The sequence below is a fragment of the Callorhinus ursinus genome, unplaced genomic scaffold, assembly GCF_003265705.2.
Source record: "Callorhinus ursinus isolate GAN/ISIS: 27379988/994484 unplaced genomic scaffold, GSC_fseal_2.0 scaffold25, whole genome shotgun sequence".
Taxonomy (NCBI): domain Eukaryota; kingdom Metazoa; phylum Chordata; class Mammalia; order Carnivora; family Otariidae; genus Callorhinus; species Callorhinus ursinus.
In genome coordinates this window covers 5,882,279-5,904,156 of record NW_027397087.1, presented here as the reverse complement: position 1 = coordinate 5,904,156, position 21,878 = coordinate 5,882,279, and the positions used below count along the sequence as shown (strand labels likewise).

Below are 21,878 nucleotides of genomic sequence, written 5' to 3'. Positions count from 1 at the left end.
CACCTATGAGGAGAATGATAAAATGTCTGAGATGGACATCATCTTGTTCCAACTCACAACCCAGCTAGGAAGGAGTGATGTGTTCAGATAATTGCCACACAGTGTGGGAACTGCGCCAACCCCACACTGGAACACCGACGGACAGAGAGAAGCTCCCTGGTAGAGCAGAAAAATCTTCACAAGGGAGACAGATGAGTTAGGCCTTGAAGAATAAGCAGGTGAAGGGTACAGGTGTTGGGAAGGGCATTGTGACTGGGTCACTGATTTTCACTGTGCCAACAATTATAGTAGCATATGCAGGAGGTGAGGCCACACACCTGTCTGGTGGGAACAATCCGGCTCCGTGAAAGGTAGCCAAGGACTATCCCAGGCTGTACCAGGCTCAGGAACATTTTTGAGCCAAATGCCAGGTACCCAATATTATTCCTAACATATTTGTTTTACACAGATTACTTCCAAGGGTCCCTCATCACCTCCTTGATTGCTGGGCCTGAAGTAGGCCTAGGTCAAATAAATCCGAATCTCAGATTTGGGAGTTTTCATCCAGAAAAGAAAAGAAAAGAAAAAAAAAAAAAAAGCCCAAAGCAAATGGGAGGTCTCTTAAGTGAGAAATAAGTGGGTAACCTCTCAAAAGAAAAGGTATCGGTGCACAACCAACTGGCTGGGTCCTCCAGGAAGCAGACATCAAGACCAAGTTAGGGATCAGAGAGATTTTTGTTTTTTTAAAGATTTTTATTTTTTTTAAAGATTTTATTTATTTGACAGAGAGAGAGACAGCCAGAGAGGGAACACAAGCTGGGGGAGTGGGAGAGGGAGAAGCAGGCTTCCCACTGAGCACGGAGCCCGATGCGGGGCTCGATGCGGGGCTTGATCTCAGGACCCTGGGATCATGACCTGAGCCGAAGGCCACAACAACTGAGCCACCCAGGGACCCCAGGATCTGAGAGATTTGTTGGAGGTGAGACCGTGAAAGAGAAAGAGGAGAGGAAGCAGGAGTGGGTAGGGAAAGGCCTCCGACCATGACAGAGGCCTGACCCCTGTGAACAAGGTAGAGGGCAGAAAGGAGGATTGGGTAAGAAGTTCAGGTGCAAAGACTGGCAGGAGAGATGAAACACCCGGCTCCTGGGCCTCACCGAGCTCGGTCTTGGCAAGGGCGGCCTGGGCAGGGCTAGATCGCTCCCAAAGCCCAGGCGGATCCCCAGGGAACCTGCCGCTGACAGCAGGCCTCACCGCAGGTTCTCGCTGCAAGAAAAATCTCAGCAACACATCTCCATGGCGGCTGCACACGCGCATCAGCCTGGAAGAAAGGAATTTAGAGGGGAATTTACTATGCTGGTAGTTAGAGACTTGTTCTGATCTTAAGATACAGTAATTGTAGGCTCTTTTTGTTGGTTAATTATCGGTGTCTGTCAGAGAAAACTCAAATCGCTAGCATTTATGACAGGCCTGGGTTGAGGGTAAAGCTTTGGTCCTGGAGTTCTTACTTAGTTCCCTAGAAACCGAATTCTTCGCTTGAGCAAGCCGCTCAGCTGTCTGATCACTAAATGGAAAGAAGGATAAGTCAACGCTCTCCGCCAGAGAGCGAGAATGGAAGAGGGAAAGAGGAGTGAGCTACTAGACCTGAAGCACCAGGAGTACAAGATCCCATTGGTCTTTCCCCCCAGTGAATGGCTCGCTGCTCCTAGTATCTGGCACATGGAGGCCCTTACTAAATATAAGATGAATGAATGAATGAATGAATGAACAGATGAATGTCACCCACCACTTCCAGATAAAACAGTTCTCTCTCGCATTTGTCGCTCCTTGTGTTGAGCTTCTCAGACATGCTCATTTTGTTTTCTATATTTTTTACATACCACCCTATACCAACTGGGGTTCAGCAGGAGAGGACAGAATCCTTTCTAACTGGTTTAGGCAGGAAGGACTTCATTTCTGGGTATTAAATGGCTCGTAGACTCTCTCGTTGGGCGGGCGGAAGAAACGGACCGTAGGTCGAGCTGCAGGGACAAACCCCCGAGGCACACTACAGACCCGGCCCAGCCCGGGCACGGCGGCTCTCTTCTACAACCCGGAAGCTCCGTCCGCCAGCACCCCACTGCCGCCGCAGCCATCAGGAAGCAGCCGAGTTCTGGAACCTTCCATGGCCGCCCCCTCTGGATCACACCACACCTGCAGGGATACCAGCGAATGTCCCACGCGCCTCTCACCCCACATGAACGTAACAAATAGACTCTGGAAGGGCCAAATGCCCCCACGTGCTTGTTGGTCCTCAGACGCAGCAAAGGCATGGCCCCTGCTGCAGGTCTGTCTACCAAATCTACGTGAGCGCCACTGGTGGGTCAAACTTGAATCACCTCAGGAAGCCTGGCTTCCAGGGACTTGAGAAAAATGTCGTGGTTTTGTTTGTTTAGTTCCAGCCTCTGCGGGAGATCCAAGTGGAGCCTAACGCAGTGATGGGCCGTCCCACCACAGCGCCCCCGTGAGGAAACCGCGGAGAAGGGCTCATTCCCTACCTCCTGTCTGTTAGAACCCAGGCGCCTTGGGGCCAGTCTGAAAGGAGGGTTGCCTCCTCACTTGTGAAAAGATTGTGAAAACAACTCATGCGTGCATTTTCTAAGGAGACAGAAGAGCAGGAATCATTGATCGTTAGTTGTCTTCCACAAAGGGACATCCTCTGTGGGCTTTGGCTCCCTGGACCCTCTACCTCATTCAGAATGTCATGTGGCCACTGATATCACCCTGTGATTGTGACTTTTGTGAGGTCAAATAGTTAACGATCCTAAATACTTCATAGCAACCCCAAACCACAACTTCTAGGTTTGACTTTCAGTGCTCTTATAACTTCTGTATCTCCATCTAGGGAGTTCTGGTATCATCCTCATTACCTTGTTGCCATTATTGGGGAAAAACACCTGCCGCATGTCAAGCACTGTTTATATATGTAATAGGCACGTTGAATAAGTATAACGCACGATGTGCCCAAAACTGTTTTTGTTTCCCATTGTCCCATAATGTTTTTTGTTCAGTGGGTTAACCTCCCCTGTCCTTGGATAAAAACCCTGGCAGGTGTTTGGGCTTTTTGGCTCCCTTCTAGGTAATAGCACAGTATTGGAGTCACTTTAAGTCACAAAGACATTCTCATTTTGGTCACAATGATGTCTAGTTCCATGTAACAGTCAAGAGGCTGAATTCTGTTTCCATGGGCCAGCCTCAGGCTGGACGCCCACAGTGGGGAAGGAGGCTTGACACTTCAGCTCTCGTCTTCCTGCCACAATCTTGTTCACTCCCTCACTGTCAGATCTAAAGGAGGGGATAGGACCATACTTACTTGACAGTGGCTCTCTGCTCCCTGAGCCTGGCACGTGGTTCAGGCTGGTGTCCTGGGTCGGAGAACTCTTTCTCTCATGAAGTGCTTTTCTAGTTCTTCATGGTTCTCATCTGTCCTGCAGGCCCTTTTGACCTGGGGAAGGCACTTCAACTCTTGGTGGCCTCTTCCAACTCCTCCCTCATCCCCTGGGCATTGGGCATTGGGCCTCTGGCTCTTTGCTGTGCGGTTTCTCCTGTCTCTTGAAACAGGACCGTTCTACCTGGATGCAACCCAAGGTGGCTCCACCTCACGTCTTTCCCAGGTAGCTTTTGTCTAGTCTACAGGAAATGCCTCCCTGCCCTGCACCGATCTTGATCTGACTGAGGGGCTGAGAGACAGGAAACATGTCCTCAGAGCTACTTCTTCTGTAAAGCTGCAGAGGGTACGGAGGTGGTGGGTTTTGTTTTACACATTCGTTCGTAGGTAATAACTGTTGTGTTGGTGTCTCAGTCAAAACAGAGGCAGGAGGGGTCCCACTGTAACATCCTGCAATGCATGGTTGCTAAAGCCCTTCACAGAGGGTTCCTGACCCTCCTTTTAGACAGCGAGTTCCTCGGCAATAGAAACCATGCTTGCGTCATTCCCCCCCCCATCATTATCCATCCCCTTTGCATCCTTCAAGATCCAGCTCATTCTTTACTCCTTTGGTGAAGCATGAAGTCTTTTTAGATCTTTCTGACTGGCTAACGTTTCTCAATCTTTCATGTTTCTCAAGCTTTCACATGTCCCCTCCATGTGTGCCTCCTCCATGAAGTCCTGATCCGCCGGCATGCCCCCCAACACAATTGCCTCCCTCCTCGGAGCTCCCTTAGGACCTTTACATAAACCAATTATCACATTTTGTGTTGCTTTCTCCCCCAACTCTTTGCCTTACAGAGTAGCCTAAGACCTCTTCAAAGATAGCACCCATGTCTTAGCCAGCTCATACCTCTCAGTCAACTCCTACCGTACCATACTTAGCTCATACCCCTAGCACCATACTCAGTCCACTGAAGGCAATCAATTTACACATCCAACACGGGCTTATGGAGCAAACACTGAGGACACCATGGTGAACAAGACAGACAAGGCTTTGCCTTCATGGCGCTTGAAGGAAACTAGAAACAATGGCAGCACCCCATAGAATTTCCCTCACTGAGGTCCTGGTCTGTGCTGGGCCCCTTGCAGGTGCATCCCAGAAAATAGGCACAGTGAGATTCTCAACTACTAAACATGGAAGCCCAGCACACTTCTAAACAGTTGCCACAAATACTGTTGGAAAAGTCTGACCTATTCCCCTGATGTGGATTCACCCATTCAATGACACAGTTTATTCAAAACAAGGCCTGTGAATGACCTGAAAGTCTAATATCGGGGGCTCTTTTACACTTCATGAGAGAGCTTATGCTCTCCAGAGGGATGTGGCCCTCGCATGAGTCACCTGAGCACGCACACTGCCCAGGCTTCCCCAACAAATGACACCAGTTTGTGCATGCAAGAAGGGAGAAAAAAATACGCTCCCATAGCAGATGTCCTTGCCCTCACTTCTCATAAGAGTATATAGCTTATTGAGGTTCTAGGTTATGGGACTACTGTTTCGTTGTATTTCTTTATGTGAAGTGGGGGAAGGACAGTAACAATACGGCAGATCACACCTGAACATCAGAAATGAAGAATATCTGAGTCTGAATCTATAGAGCTAACAAATTCTGGGCAGCAAACTCATTGACAGCAACAGTCTTCTCATAGAGGGTGCCCTAAGGGCCTGGAAAGGACCTTCTATCCAAAACACATTTCTTCCCGCACTCTCTACCACAAAGCAAGAAATTCCCACCATGGAACTCTGCCTGAGGTAAGATGTTTCTAGAAGCTCCGCGTTTACATAGCCATGAAGGGCAGTAGACATCAGAAACTCCAATGACAGTGATTGATGATAGTTTCCCAAGCCCTAAATATTTTGATTCACGGAGCTGTCAGAGCCCAAAACACTATAGGATTTTCTGTTGCTTTTTCTATATTTGTTATAGAATTTACTCTGCATAGGTTCCATTTGTCAAATGCCTGTGCCTGATCTCAAAGGACACAGGATTGGGGAGACCCGACAAGGGAAAAGTTGACAGACCATGTCCAGACGTTGGGTAGACACGAACAAGAGCAGTCCGAGGGAGGCAATGCTGTGGGAGACCAGGCTCTGGAAGAAGGGATGCCTCAGAAAGACAAACTCCACATCAGATTCCGTGCACAAGCTGCTGGTTGCTGGGAGCAAGGGAGGCAGAGTCCTGGGTTCAACATAGAGTTATGTATAACAAAGGCACATGGCAACTTTTTCTTTTAAAATCTTTCTAGTTTCTCAGAAGTCTTCCTAGCTAGGACTCCTCTGTCCTGCATAAACCTTTCTTGTAAAAGATGGTGTCAGTATCACAAACCCAAGTTGTGAGTCAGCCGAGCTGCCAACTTCCTGGAGGCCATCACCAAGCATGAGGCTGGCTCAGATTGGACAGAACTGGCTTTTCCATGTGTCTCAACTCAACCAGCTGATCCAGAACTTCCTTGCAAAGATGAGGTGTCCCTTCAGCAAACACCATTGGTCTTCTCCTTACATTTGGAGCTGGGTTTTGCTTTATAGCACTGACAGTGGAGGCCAAGAATAGAAATGAGACATCCTCAGAGCTAACTAGAGGTTACCTAGCTTTGCTACCAGGACCAGCAGGAGTACTGCTCCACCTACTTTAGAAGAGACTGCTGCAAAAAAAAAAAAAAAAAAAAATAGGCCAAGACGATGCTGAATCTGCAAATGTCAATGCAAATTTTCAGCCTGACACTCTGCCCTCGTGGCTCTCCCTTTGGGACATCCTGCTCCTGTTTCATAGGTCTCCTTATTTCACCCCCCATCCTCTGCCCCTCAACAGGTCACAGAGAGCCCAAATTCCCTGCATTTGCTCCTCCTGTTCCCCTAGTCTGAAATGTTTCCCCCTTTTGTCTCTCTCTCACAGCTTCTAAGATCCAGGTCTAATTTTCAACCTTCCATCAAAGTATTGTTGAGAACCCCAAACTCCAGAAATTCTAACTGTACTTGTAATCTATAGGGGCAATTCCAAAAGGACAAAACAGAAGTTTCTAAGGAGATTTTTAAATATTTACTCAGACTGTATTTGAAATTTGGGAAGTGAGGCTAGAAAACTCTGTCTTTTGTTTTTGGTTTTGGTTTTGTTTGTGGTTTTTTTTTAATGTTCCCATAGACCCTCATTTAAGAGCCATTGGACTGTAAAGAAATATGTCTTACTTGACACATACTATCAAATAATCTTTCAATTGTTTTGAGTTTGCTATTTTGTTTTTTCTACGAACCCATTAGCTCCTCTGGCCAGGGCCAGGGCTACACACACACAGGCGCACACGCACACGCGCACACACACACACACACACACACACACACACACGCCAGAGCCTTATTAAGTACATGGTGAAGAGAATATAAATAATTCTTGCTAGATTGCCACACTTGATGAGGAAAGAAGGAAATGGAATGGTGGGAGAGCAAATTATTTATATTGTCTTCCTTTTGTTGTGATTCTATGAAGAACAAATCCTGCACATGATCTAGACCATTCTCTCAAGAGCTAGTCTTAAAAGGGGAGGGTTGTGGCCAAAATCCAGATCACTGAAAACACCAAATGCTAGTGAAGATGTAAATTAGCAGGAATTTTCATCCATTGCTGGTATGAATACAAAATGGTGCAGCCACTTTGGAAGACATTTTGGTAGTTTCTTACAAAACCAAACATGCTCTTACCACACAATCCAACAATGGCACGTCTTGGTATTTACTCGAGTGAGTTGAAAATTTATGTCCTCACAAAAACCTGAGCATGGATATTTATATCAGCTTTATTCATAATTACCAAAACTTGAAAGTAACCAAAATGTCTTTCAGTAGGTGAATGGATAAATAACTGTGGTACATCTAGACAGTGGAGTATTATGTGGTGCTAAAAAATGAGCTATGAAGCCATGAAAAGACAGAGGACACTTAAATGCATATTACTAAGTGAAAGAAGCCAATCCAAAAAGGCTACCTGCCATATGAGTATAACATGACTTTCTGGAAGAGGCAAAAAAATGGAGACAATAAAAAGATCAGTGGTTGCCAGGGCTGGTGGAGAGGGATGATGAATATATGGAGCAGCGGATATTTAGGGCAGTGAAACCACTCTATATGACATGATAATGGTGGCTACATGTCCCTATTAACTTGTCCAACAGAATGTACTACACCAAGACTGAACCCTGATGTAAACGATGGACTTTGGGTGATAGGTCAATGTAGGTTTGTCAAGCTTTAACAAATGTGGTAACAAATGTACCACTTTGGGGGTATGTTGATAATAGAGAAGGCTATGCATGTGTGCGGGGAGGGAGTATATGAGAAATCCTCGTGCCTTCTGCTCAATTTTGCTGTGAACCTAAAACTGCTCTAAAAAATAAAGTCTATTTTTAAAAAGCGGGGGAGAGGGTAAGTTATCTCTGTACCATATGACAACCCATGCATTCCCATCAAGTCTCACTCTAGTAAAAGGAGGGTTATGATGAGGATACAATGCTGGTATCTTATAGGAATGGAAATTAAGGAAAGTCAGACCTCAGGAGAACCGAAAAGCCATCAGAACGATTAATAATAATGATAATAGTTACCATGTAGTGAGTTCTTAACCTGTGCCAGGCATTGTGCTAAGCAGTTCACCTGATAGCAATATTCCTACTTTACAGATAAGGAAATTGAGTCCTAGATAAGTTAAGTAATTGGCCCACTTTCATAATTAACAGAGTCTAGATTCAAACCCCAGCCTATCAGACCCCAGAGTTGAAGTGTTTGATTGTTTTGTTTTGTTTTTTTTTCCATTTCTTAGTATCCTGTGACTTTTTCTTTTCTCTGGCTTTCTCAGTTCAAGAGTTCTCTCTCCTTCCTCATCTATTTACATGTGACCCAAAATGGCTACCTCTTCCCCAGAGCTTTTAGAGAGACTCTTATCTCTAGGACTCCTAATTCACTTGAAAAAGTATGACCAGCCAATGAATTGGTGGGCTTTGAGACGGGTATCCTTCAAGGATCCAGTCCACTATGGCCGATTGGCTCTTGGATGGATACCTGTTGGCTCACCCCCAAGCTACAGGTAGTCCAGGCAATTTGCCTTGTGTGTCCATCATACCAGGACATCACTTACTATCCTTGAAACCAGAACCCTGGAATGCACGTTGTAAACCTGGTCCTTTCCTCACATATAGAATCAAGCTAATAATGGTACACCCCCATGGATTTAAAGGAGGTAATCTAAGCCAACTGTAGAGAACAGCGCATAACAGACAGTAGTTGCTATGAATGGCATTATTATTCAAGCCCTTCTACACATACTCCTGTTCTGGTCTTCAGGTATGCTATGCCCTTGACTTGCAGCTTTGTTTGCCTGACCCATCCCTTTCAAGAACAATTGTGTCAACAATTGCCAAACTTAAATGTCCCCGGAAACAAATCTTTTTCTAGTGCAGGTTTGATAACACCCTTAAACAACAGTTAAAAAAAAAAAATCAACTGAGTAAATTTGAAGATCTAATTGGCTTTATTAAATGATTGAATCCAGCAGCATCCATCCCTTCTAGTAATTAGAAAGGCCCTCTGAGGAGCTGTACAGAATGGAAGGTTTTCACAGGCAGAAAGAGGGCGGGGCGAGGAAGGTATTAGGAAAAGAAAAGAAAAGAGTGCTTCAGGCCAGTTCATCTTGTGGGAGGAAGGGAATGGCGTGGGTCTTCTTTTACAGATTACCAAACAAGCGCAGATCAGGAAATTTCAGATAGACTGTTTAAAGATTATATTTCTGGGAAAAGGCTTGGTTTGCTGTAACGGGGCAAATAACCCCATTTTGGGCCCATTGTTTCTTTTCCCACACAACAAAGGTAGGTGATTCCCAGTCTGAAAATGTCCAGGGCTATTATTCTAAAATGACCCAAATCAATGCTAGCCTTTTTCTTTGGGAAGGTAGTTATAAAACCAGGACCTTTTTTTTTTTTTTTTTTTTAAGTAGGCTCCATGCCTAGCATGGAGCCCAACACAGGGCCCAAACTCATGACCTTGAGTTCAACACCTGAGCTGAGATCAGGAATCAGATGCTCCACTGACTGAGCCACTCAGGCGCCCCACAAAGTGAGGTCTTAAAGGAAGAAAGCTGAGTTCACAGAAGTGATAGGCAGAAATGCCCTGCAGCAAACTCTGCCCCTGAAGTCACGTTTTGCTCCACTGGTCCATTTAACAAGGAAACGATTAATTAATGACCGTGAATAACAGAGGAAAATGTTGATCAGACTGAGCTGATCCAGACAACCAAAGTGACTTACGCATTTGCATGATATCCCTCACAATGCCCCCACAGCAATCCTGGGAATTTAAATATTTCCAGATGATTGCTATGAATCTTAGCATAGTTCTTCTAGAATCAACTCAAGCAGTGCTTCATACAAAATAAGCATTCAGACTCTTGTTGACTTGGTAAAGAGTAAATAAGGAGCAAAGAGAAGCAGTGCTGCCATGAAGTCTCATCCAAACAAACCAGATAATGGATTTCCCAGCCCATATATCATAACAATTACCAAGTTACATTTATGTTATTGCAGATTCCCCCTTTCATAGTCCCAACTATCGCCTTGCAAGCAAAGTCTGTTATTATTCAGTTTTACAGAAGACAGAATTGAGGCCCAGCAGCTTGCTACTACTTGCCACTGCTAGTAAGAATATAGGATGGAACCCCAGTCCCCTGACTCACGTGTCAATTCCCTGCCCCATGATGGCTCTGTGGTGTGCCCTGGTGAAAGCTGTGGAAGGAAACTTCCAGATGGTGAAGTCAACTAACTGGTTAAGAAATAGTCAGCGTCTCTTAAAGTGTGCTCCTTAAATCCCTAATGTGCCGTGACACTTCGAGAATAAGCTTGGGAATTACTGCTCTCCAGAGATCTACCTTGATGTATATACCACATCTGAGACTCTGAGCAAGCAAACCTACCACATAGAAACATGTACAACATATTAACCCTGTATTCCTCAAACTTCTTTGATCATAAAATTCTTTGTGTGTGTGTGTGTGTGTGTGTGTGTGTGTGTGTTAATATCTCACAGAGGAATATTCTTTGGAAAATATTTTAGATTATGTTAAAAACAATTATTGGGGGACATCAGTAAATTAACTAAAAATTATGCCTCATTCCATTTTGCCTAATCCCTAGTTTCTTAGGCCCTAACTAATTTCTAGAAGCAATACTAATTGTAAGGAACATTTCTGGACATGCAACATGCTATTAGGAAGTGTATAAGGAGGATGAAACTTTCAAAAATTGAAGTAGGCTTTAGGAGGGAGATTAATATAAAAATAGAGTTTCCATCTCCAACTTCCTGGTGGTCTACAGAAAGTCCAGGAGTTTCTTCATTTTTCTTCTCTACCTGCATAACTTTCACGTATCTACAGCTATGTCAGTGGTGTGGGGAATAAGATAGTTCTCCTTCTCCTCCTCATCTTGTGGCTTTCCCCACAAAGAGAACTTTCTCTAATTTGAAGGGAGAAAACTGTGGCTCCTCAGAGAACAGCATGGTATATGTAAAGTAGAAAGGTCACCCTGTGGTTGCCACGAACAATGATTGGTAGCATGAAGGAAAAAGGGACTATAACTTGCATGCCTTTCGGAAACCTTTATCGAGAGTCAATTAACCAACCAACTGAAATCCACTGCACAAACAGAGTGAGCCCTTCCATTATCAAACTACTTTCCAGGACCTTCTTGTCAGTGGCTGCATGTTTTGTTTGGAGGGGAGGCAGATTACGCTCAGAGACCGGATTTGTCTTTCCAGCCATTGGTTTAACAAAGGCTCACTGCGGACATTTTGTAAGCTAACAGTATACAGGATAATGTCTTTTAATAAGCCAAGAAAGAAATAACCCTCCAAACCAAAGACAGATTAATCACACTATTGTTTCAGGCAAGGAGTGATGAAAGGAATAAAGTCCAAATTTGGTTGAGGTGTGCCTCAACCCAGAGCTGACGTCCAGCTGCCAATGCAAAGGGAAAAGTGCGCTGTTGCTAGAGCATGTCGCTGCGGAATGACGGAGCCGGTGTCCATGGGCAAGGTGATTTTTGTGGGGCCACTTCATGGCTTTTGCCTCTGTTGGTAAGAGTCACCTTTACTGCTGCAGGAGGTAATTGCCCCAAGGTCTTCACAGAGCTATTTAGATCAACGAAATGTAGTCTTGCCCGGACAGGACATTCTCTGACGGTCCTCACAAACCCTTGATATTTATAGTATAAATGTCCCCTTGCTTTTTCATCTGTTTTTACTGAGAAGCCCACCGTGGGGCCCTCGGCAGCTGAGCTACTACTGAGCTCTTATCAGCTAGAACAGATGAAACTGTGCTCACTTCGGCAGCACATACTCTAAAGACTGGAACGACGCAGAGAAGATCAGCGTGGTCCCTGCACAAGGATGACACGCAAATCCGTGAAGCGTTCCACAGAGCAGATGCAATGATGACAGCCTCTCACAACTTACTTCATCCTTACATCAAAACAACTTAACTTCTAAACACAACATTTTTGTTCGCCTTTGTCAAAAACAAATGAGTTAAAACAGCCTCTGAAGTCATAGCAAGTAGATTTGAAATCTCATCAAACCAGTACACAGTACACAGGCTCCCCAGTTAACTACTAAAGCAACTTCCCTTGAGAGGATTAATTTTGACTCTTCTTGGCCCACCCCCCACCCCACCTTTATATCCAGATTAAGTCGCTGAACCAAATTGCCACATTATGGCACATATTTCCCTCCCCACCTGGGGGAAACACAGGAGCCTCCTCGCCTGTGGCCATTTCCTGAGGCAGCAGTGTTTAAGATATTTTCTCATCCTTGGCTTTCCCCTGGGCCTGGCGTGGGTTTACCCAACTGGCTGCTTTCTGCGACATTGAGGTTTCCTTCTTATGTGATCCAAAATGGCCTCCCAGAGACTTTCCTCCTACTCGGGTTCTCATGTCTAAGGTTTCTTCTTCACCCTCAGGACACGTCTCTCAGGAAACAGCCTCAAGGCTTAGGACGACATGCCCCAGAGGTCAGCCCCTCCTCCAGCCCGCAGCCTGTGGGCATCACTTCCTTAGTGGCCTCAGGCCTCTCTCCACAAACAGGGTTTCTCAAGAGTGGCAATGGGTTAGCACCTTCCCAAGCGCTAGCTGGGAGACGGATGGGGGAATCCATGGCCACCACATCCACCTGCCCCACCCCCGCTATCTCCCAGCACCGCTGAAGCAGAGCTTTCCCAGTGAGATTGTGTGCTTCCTCATAGCTCCCCTCTGGGAACTTGGGCCCTGGAGCGGAGACCAACCTGCTCCTCATCATTCGGTCAGAATGTATGGCCAACACTGAGCACTCTGGAATCACCTTCCTGGGAAGGCCAGTGTGCTACTGTTCTTTTCTCTCTCTCCTGCTCAAAGCAAGAGCAAAATTAACTCTCTAGGCATTCCAGAGCGAAGCATTCTTTCTTGAGGATTTTAACCACAGAAAATGGGCAGAAAAAAGCATGCCTCCTCAAATGATTCCCCTTCTTAGCTGCTTGTAATGTCCTTTGTGCCATTTACATCACTCTACCTCGGTGAGAAGTGATACTTTTCTTAAAGGTTAAGAACAACACCTTTAAATAATAAAGTTATTTAAATAATAAAAGCAAACACGTGTGAAATACACACAAGTGCTTTATAAATGTTAATGTTTACATTGTATAAATATAATCCATTTTAATAAACTCACAGAACAATGCTATGAGATAGTTACTATTATATCCCTTTTACAGATTGGAAAACCGAGGAAGAGAAAGGTAAATCCCCTGTACAGCCAGTACAGTGAATGGGAGAGCTAGTGTTACTTTTTCCCTCCATTGCGGTGGGGGCAGGGGGGGGTGTTGGTGGGGCTCAACTCCAGATACAACAAGGACATGTGGGGATTTAGGGCCAAGGAACAGAGGGAGGGGTCAGTGGATGGAACATTACTAAGAGGAGACATCAAGGCTAGGGGGATTCTTGCTAAACTGGCTGATAGGCCCAAGGCAGGCTGAGGACCGAGGGGGAGGCCTAGTTGAGACGAACCTGACTAAAGTTTGGTCAAGGAGACAGTCTTGTCAATACATGTACACACACACACACACACACACACACACACCAGGTCTGCCCTCTGGCAGTCCTGCTAGTGTTATTCTTCCTCTAAAACTTGGGGGCGAGTTAGTAATCAGAAAACTTGAGTTCTAGGGCACCTGGGTGGCTCAGTTGGTTAAGCGACTGCCTTCGGCTCAGGTCATGATCCTGGAGTCCCGGGATCGAGTCCCGCATCGGGCTCCCTGCTCAGCGGGAAGCCTGCTTCTCCCTCTGACCCTCTTCCCTCTCGTGCTCTCTATCTCTCATTCTCTCTCTCTCTCAAATAAATAAATAAAATCTTAAAAAAAAAAGAAAACTTGAGTTCTAAACATTGCCTCCCTTTGCTTTCCTTCCGTTCCTTGAACCCTCAGGATAAGTAAGGCTACATCAAGCAAGCATTCTCCTCTTCACAGGACACCTGGAGAATGCACTTACTGGGTGGTGGAGAAAGGCAAGAGAGCAGTCCTGTGGGGTCCCCGCCATTGGCACAAGGTCTGGCCAGGCCCCGTCAGGTAGAGTGCTCCAGCAGCGGCAGGGGGCAGGAAGGTGGAGCAAGCCTGTTGCCCTGCACAGGTTTTGAGGAGAACCTAATGCTCATTTGAACTGGCTTCTCAGCTACGTTACAATGTTCCCAGAGGGGACAGCAGTGCTGTGAAGTATTTCCTGTCATGATCTCAGACAAAGGACGTCTAGCCCCCCTGCAGATTGAAGCACGCCCGTCAGGTCAGGAGAAAAATGTGAAAAAAAAACTTTGAAACGGGCAAGATGATCATGTCTCCTTTCAGTGGAATGCTACATATTGTCTGAAGGACCCTTCCAGGGTGGTCAGATTCATGAGAGGTCTGTGCCTTTCTTGGTCTTCAATGATTGCGCAGCTCTACTTTTTCACTTGTGGAGACCTGAAATTTGATGCAAATGATTTCTGTCCATGAAAAAGCAAACGAATTTGGTCCCGTGAAATTACAATGGATTTCCACCCTGTGGTACAGGTTGTCTTTGCTTCCAGGAGCAAGTGAAAATCAACATTTCTGGTTGCCCATATAAATGACCATCTTTGGCTTTGCCTTTGAAGTAGTTGTACTATCTTCCTAGTTCTCTCAGTATCAGTGAATTAAATAAAATCTTTGACATGTGTTCATTCTACATTTGTATGGGAGTGTCACGCTTGTACTTTTCAAACAATTACTCTCTAACAGGAGACAGTCCACAATTTGATAGCTAACAGTAAAATCCTTTCTCACTCTTCCGTTCTCAGCCGTGACCCTAAAATTAGACGAGATGCCAGATCACGCTGCTTCTCCAAAGGACTCAGCTTTAGAAGTAAGTAAATGAAGACTTAAAAGGTTCCTCGCAAGGGGGACTAGGACCTCATCAGCCATGTTTAATTCACGGGTAAAGACTGCCTGGCTCACTGGGGTTGCACGGGGGCTGGCAGGAAAATACCGACCAGCAGCACCTGGCCGAAGAAAGGGTGGGAAGGGTGTGTCTGCAAGAATACTGCATGTACGCTGGCCCTACACTAGGAGAGCTTGGGCAAGATCTTTTAAAGAGAGGGGTGCACAAAGCAGAAGTGCCGAGAGCAGGAGAGAGTTCTAACTTACATCATTTAAGTGATTTGAGAATTGGGGATTCTTTAGCTGATGGAGTCTCACTTGTGTATTTTTGCTCTTGTGGCTTGTGCTTCTGGTATCATACCCAAGAAACCGGTGCCATAAGCAGCGGGATAGCATTCAGCCTTAGAAGGAAATCTGGCCATATGCAACAATTCTGATGAACCTGGAGGACTCTATGCAAAGCAAAGTAAGCCAATTATTTGGAAGGACAAATACTTCATGATTCCACTTAAATGAAGTCTTTAAAATAGTCAAACTCATAGAAACTTAGAGTAAAATGCTGGTTGCCAGGGGCTGGGGGGAGGGAAAATAGGGGCTTGCCACTCAATAGGTATAAAGTTTCAGTTACACAAAATGGATAAGTTCTGGAGATGGGCTGTACAGCATTGTCTATAAATAACAATCTCATACTGTAGATTTTAAAAATTTTGTTTTGTTAAGAGGGTAGATCTTGTTGGGGAGCAAGAATGTCCTGCCACCTTCAAGGTCCTTCTAGCTGGAGTAAGAGTTAAATTAACATGAGACAGATTCACAAGAGAAAATCAAATTTAATAGTGTACGTGTGGGGGATCCACATAGACATGGAAATTCCAAAGACAGTGAAGCAAAATAAGGCACATGTGTCATCCTGAACTAAGGAGAAGTGGGGGGGGGGGTCTGGGGCATCGGTGGAGGGGACTGCAGTTCACAGGGCAATGAGAAGAGCAGATGTTTGGTAATTAGGTGTTGTCTGGCCATACAGGTGGGTCACTCAGAGAAAACTGATCTGTGGTAATAATCATGATTCTGTGAAAGACCTCCAGTTTAGATGTTTTTATGCAGTTAAGGGAGGGCCCAAATTTCTCTTGAGCTGCAGGGTCTTGATTGCCTTCAGCTCAGAATAACCTACATGCCACAGTGACCATTTTGGGGTGGCCTGCCCTTGGCCCTTACAATGTCATGTTACCACAATAAAGAAAGGTGGAAGGAAGGAAGGGAGGGAGGGAGGGAGGGGGGGGGGGGGAGGGGGAGAGGGAGGGAGGGAGGAAGGAAGGAAGAAAACAGATATGAAACCTAAAGAAGAAAAGAATTGGGGGCTCTTTAAAATTCCAACTTTTCTCTGCGATGTTATTAACTCAACCAGAACATGGCTGTAATGATTGGGGGTAGGCACTGACATTACCTGGGCAGCTACTCCATTCCTTGCCCCCGAATTTTGAGCTCTTTAGTTGTACTTTTACCTGAGAAAAAAGGGTCAGAAGCAGTGAGCTGTGAGTGGTCCACCATTGCCCAACCTCCACGCCTCATTGCCCCCTGGCCTCTACTCCACCCCACAGACAAAACCAGACCAGAAACACCACCACCACTACCACAAGGAGCCTCGTGTCATTAAACAATGAACAGAAACGAGCCCAAAGAATCAGCTGGATTCCTATCATGGTCCAAAGACTTACCTGCATTAGAATGACCTGGAAAGCTTGTTAGAAATGCAGATTCCCATTCTCCACTCCTAAACGTGCTGAATCCATTGATGATTTGTAAGTACTTGAAAGTTTATTTCAAACATCAAACATCAAAAAGAGGGGAGCGTGTTGCTTATTTTCTCTGTGGGCCTTAAAAACCAGCCAGAGCAGAATCAGAACTGAGCTCCAGCTAACCCACCATACAGGCTTTCCCAACCATGCCCTGCTGCCTCTCAGGCACAGTTAAGGTGGAGAAATGAAACTAGCTTGATAAAAGTGTTTTGCTGTTCACCACCTGTTTATCATTTTCAAACCATCTGTTCCTTCCTGTGAACTATTTTGGCTATTAAGGCACTAGGGAGTGGTGATTAGAGCTGGATTCTGGACCTAGAATACCAAGCTTTTTTTTTATTTATTTAAATTCAATTAGCTGACATAGAGCACATCATTAGTTTTTGGTGTAGTATTCAATGATTCATTAGTTGCATATCACACCCAGTGCTCATCATACCACGTGCCCTTCTTAATGTCCATCACCCAGTTACTCCATCCCTCCACCCCCCTCCCTTTCCACAACCCTCAGTTTGTTTCCCGGAGGCCGGATTCTCTCATGGTTTGTCTCCCTCTCGGCTTTCTCCCCCATTCAGTTTTCCCTCCCTTCCCTTATCACCCTCTGTGCTACTGCTTATGTTCCACATATGAGTGAAACCATATAATAACTGTCTTTCTCCAATTGACTTATTTCACTTGGCCTAATACCCTCCAGTTCCATCCATGTCAATGTAATGGTAGGTTAGAATACCAAGATTTAAATTTTGACTTTGCCATGGGGCACCTGGGTTGTGCGGTTGGTTAAGCATCTGACCGTTGGTTCTGGCTCAGGTCCTGATCTCCTGGTTGTGAGATCAAACCCCACAGCAAGCTCTGCACACAGCATGGAGTCTGCTTGAGATTTTCTCTCCCTCTCCCTGCCCCTCCCACCTGTGTGCGCACTCTCTCTCTCTAATAAATAAATGAATCTTTTAAAAAAATAAATTCTGACTTTGCCACTTCTGAGCTTTGAAACCCTGGGGAAGTCACTTAACTTCTCTGTGCCTTAGTTTTCTCATGTATAATTACAGTATCTCTTCTATTGTTGTTGTGAGAGGTATACTAATTAATACAAGTTGTGACAGTTTAAGTAACGCAGGTTGTGTGAATTCAAGTAAGAATGCATGCAAAGAGCCTAAAGAAAGCCTGGTATATAATAAGTGCTCAGTGAGTAATAACTGTCCCTCTTATGATTATTGGCTTCTCTCCTACAATTATTTCTTAAGGTAAGAGGAGGGTTGAACAATTAATTTGGCTATCATGGTGAATACTGAGAGGCAATGATCCTGCTACATTCTGAGCCCACTGGCTTAAACTCCTTCATTTGACCACATGAGTCAAGGTCACTGACCTTGAAGTTCTGCCCAGGTGCAGGTTCAGTGAGGACTGAGCTTGGCTGGCACAGACTGTGTGAGGTAGGGACATAAAGGGGCATCCAATCATGCCTCTGTGACTGTGAGCTATGTCCTTGTTGGTGACTTTTCCCTTGGTTGGCTTTCAGTAGGATTAAAGGTGTGCTTTCTTATCCCATCTCCTGACAAAAGTCAGACAGCGTCTATTAAGACAGGGCAGGGCTCCTTGGGTAAGAACAGTTTGAGACATTCCCCTCCCACCGGGATTGGACCTTGTTCTTACATACCTCACCCCAAGCTCTCCTCCTAGATCCTGGGGAAGAGGACTTTCTTAGGGTGGAGACGAATGTCGGCGATCAGTTCTGCGCAACTGCTGCAGAGAAGGAAACGAGCCTCTTCTTAGGCACTTACAGCGTGAATCTTGTTCTTTAAAAAAAAAAAAAAAAAGGATGACATCGAGAAGTGGCAACTACCAAACCAAAGTCTGTCGTTGAGATGAAGAGCAGGCATGACTTATGACAGAGCTGAGTGTGTTGCAGTATGCCCTAGAAATGAGAATCACTGTAGATCATTGTTCTTCTTGCTTTCAGGAGAACTCAGGAGACTCAGCACGCACCCTGGGTTGGAAAGTCATGAAAACTGCAGCAGCGTGGCGTGCTACCGCGTTCAGTGTCACAGAACCCCTGGACCACCCGGGGGCAACACAGATTGGTAAGCATCACGAGTCTCCCGACGTGCTGCCTGCTCCGTGAACAACCAGCATTTGTTCCCCGGATGCGCCGGGCACTGGAGGCCCACAGGTCACCTATGAGCACCGCTCTGCCTGGCCACCAGCTGTCTGCCTGACTGGGAGCGAATACTGCAATTCTCTCTGAAGTTCCATTTCTTCATCCGGGACACGGGGAGCCAAATACTTAAGTATATTGGTTAGGATGCTTTCTTTGGGCATCAGTTACCCAAGAAGCATGACCTGAATGCTTTGATAACCAGGGGAAGGGCCAGCTCATGGAACAGCAAGTGCGCAGGTATGCCAGGAGCCGGGTCCTGGCCTCCTCCCTCTGCGCTGGCTTCCGTTACAGCTCTAGAAATTCCAGGCAAACATCCAGACACCACAAGGTCCAGAGTAAGGAAGAGGGATGTCTCTTTCTACGTACCTCTCTTGTCATCAACGAGGAAAACTTCGCCCACCTCCCACCCCGCCCAGCCAAGCTTTACTGGGGCCTCTCGGGCTTAGACAGGGTCACATGACTACCTCTGAACCAATCACTGGTGATGGATGCCATGACTGGTTTCTTCACCCCGCGGCTGAGGGCCGACTCACCTTCCCCAAGGACAGGGTGGTAGGAAGACAAACCTAAACAATAGCAGGACTTTGCAGACAAGGAGGAAGCCGGAGCCGGCTGGGGTGTAGACAACCGACAGTGTTTGCTACAATGCCCTATCAAATTCTTACGATGAACAGATGAGATCGTGGATGAAAATGACCCACTCAGTGCCTGGAAAGTGGGAATAATAAAATAGCAGCTGACATTTTTGAGGACTTACAATGTGCCAGGCACTTTACATGCATTCTCTGTCCCCTGAGGTAGGCACCACTAGTATGCCCATTTTACAGATGAGGAGACTGGAACACAGGTGAGTGAAGTAACTTGACCCAGGCAGAGTGTACATCTAAATTCAGGCAGTCCGACTTCAAAGTCCTACTCTCACGCCTTCATTCTCTAAGATTTCCTGCACTGGAATGGTCGTCAGATTCATCACCCCATCTCTTCCCTAAGCTCAAGAACTGTGTAACTTTTGAGTTCAATGGGATTCACACCCATGAAAAATTTAAAAACAATACAGTACAGCAGCTGATAACAATCTTGGTGATATAATAGAGGAAAAAAGTAACCAACCAATGTGCTGAGCATAGGGAAGACAGTAGAGGGTGATGCCATCAGTGAGGAAAGCAACAGGGCCTTGGAGGAAATGAAGAAGGGGATGCAGTGGAGAGCATGCCAGACAGGGGTAGCAGCTTGTAGTTCTCAGGAGTAAAAAGCTGCTCTTGGGGCGCCTGGGCGGCTCAGTCGGTTAAGCTTCTGCCTTTGGCTCAGGTCATGATCCCAGGGTCCTGGGATGGAGCCCTGCGTTGGGCTCTCTGCTCGGCCAGGAGCCTGCTTCTCCCTCTCCCTCTCTCTCTCTATCAAATAAATAAATAAAACCTTAAAAAAAAAAGCTACTTGTATGTGACTTGGGCGAAGGGAAGTGGCTTTGGAATCGACTCAAAGGAGTGGGGAAGCAGAGTAGGACTCCAGCCGCATTCGACTTTAGGAGAAACTTTGAAGGCTGTTTTACTCATGAAACTTTGGGCTCATGAACTGCATTACAGTGGACCTCCTGAGTCATACAGCTATCGTGCAAGGGAAACCAAATCCCATCAGTAAACTCAAGAGTTTTCCTAGTGTTCTCACAACTCATGCCTGTGAGCTCCAATACAAAGCATTGTAAACTTCCAAGACAAGTTTGGCATTGATGGAGAAGGCCTGGAATGCCCCCTATCCCCACCCCTCCCATCATGGCAAGATCTCCTGTAGATGTGAGCTGGATGAAAACAGGTGCTCAAAGGGCGCCTGGGTGGCTCAGTTGGTTAAGCATCTGCCTTTGGCTCAGGTCATGATTCCAGGCCCTTGGATTGAGTCCTGCATTGGGCTCCTTGCTCAGCGGGGAGCCTGCTTCTCCCTCTGCCTGCTGCTCCCCCTGCTTGTGCGCTCTCTCTCTCTCTCTGACAAGTAAATAAATAAAATCTTAAAAAGAAAGAAAGAAAGAAAACCGTGCTCAAGTTCAAACTCAAGGTAATTTTGCACATATCCTCATCTCCCCAAGGATTACATCCCATGCCTGCCGTTTGGGGGCCCAAGTATTCTGAATGACTGGAGATTTGGACCCAAGCCTTACATCTTATGAAGAGTACCTTGAATTTCCCATTCAGAGAGGGCACTACAGTGTCAAACACTAGATGGTATTTCCCAGAGGAACCTAATTTGAGGCAGAGGATTTCTCTTTATGTGTTACACCTTTCCCTGTAGCACCAACTTTCACACCAAGAAAGCATCTCCAAGGACATGTTCTGGGCAGGGTTTCAGGTTATATTCTGTTCTCAAGTTGATGTGTTTGAATCAAATCGCTATGTCTAGATCCTATTTAGAGTTTTGTCTATTATCAGGTCTTGTTTATCATCTTTCACTTAATGTGCTCTTAAAATTACTCCCCAAATTCCTCTGCAATCTGATACTTAGGCAACAGGTACCTCTCTAGGTTAGCAAAATAGATCCAAGTTGGAGAAGGATGGTCTTTGGTGTCAGAGATGGAGTTCAAATTTGCAGCATTATTGCTCACCACTGGGTGCCTCTGGGGCCAGGACTGAAGTTGTGAAGCAAAGCCTCCCCCCCACCCTCCCTTACCCCCACCCGTGCAATATGGCATAATGCTCCCTCCTGGCAGGGTGGATAAAGTTAAGGGAGGCATCGTTCATTGTTTGGCACATAATTGGTGTTTTAAATGTTAGTTTCTTGCCCCCTTCTGTCCTTTTCCCTTTATGGGGAGGGAGGGACGTTCAAATGCAGTAAAAGCAGAAGAGAACTTGGGTAGTTTGCAGGATGCTTGATTTTGCTACTGAGTTGCTGTGTGCCTTGGGACAAAACCTTCACCTTCTCTAGTTCCGTGTCTCTCATCCACAAGAAAAGGAGGTTGGATTTGATATTCCCAAAGTCACCTGTATATTTAGAATTATATTTTTATTCTGTGCTGTCTACATTCCCCAAGTTCTGAGTCACAGGAATTTCCC

The 21,878-nt window shown here is 45.8% G+C and overlaps 1 long non-coding RNA gene and 1 other non-coding gene across 2 annotated transcripts; one reads left to right on the top strand and one right to left on the bottom strand.

Moving 5' to 3' along the window:
* Window positions 1–772: 772 nt before the first annotated feature.
* LOC112833315 (uncharacterized) lies at window positions 773–16,852 on the bottom strand. The gene is made up of 3 exons (XR_003210587.2): window positions 16,602–16,852; window positions 16,331–16,388; window positions 773–1,297 (listed from the first exon to the last, which is right to left on the bottom strand). It is a non-coding gene; the product is annotated as an uncharacterized lncRNA (long non-coding RNA).
* LOC112833514 (U6 spliceosomal RNA) lies at window positions 11,792–11,899 on the top strand. The gene has a single exon (XR_003210665.1). It is a non-coding gene; the product is annotated as a U6 spliceosomal RNA (small nuclear RNA).
* Window positions 16,853–21,878: the final 5,026 nt, after the last annotated feature.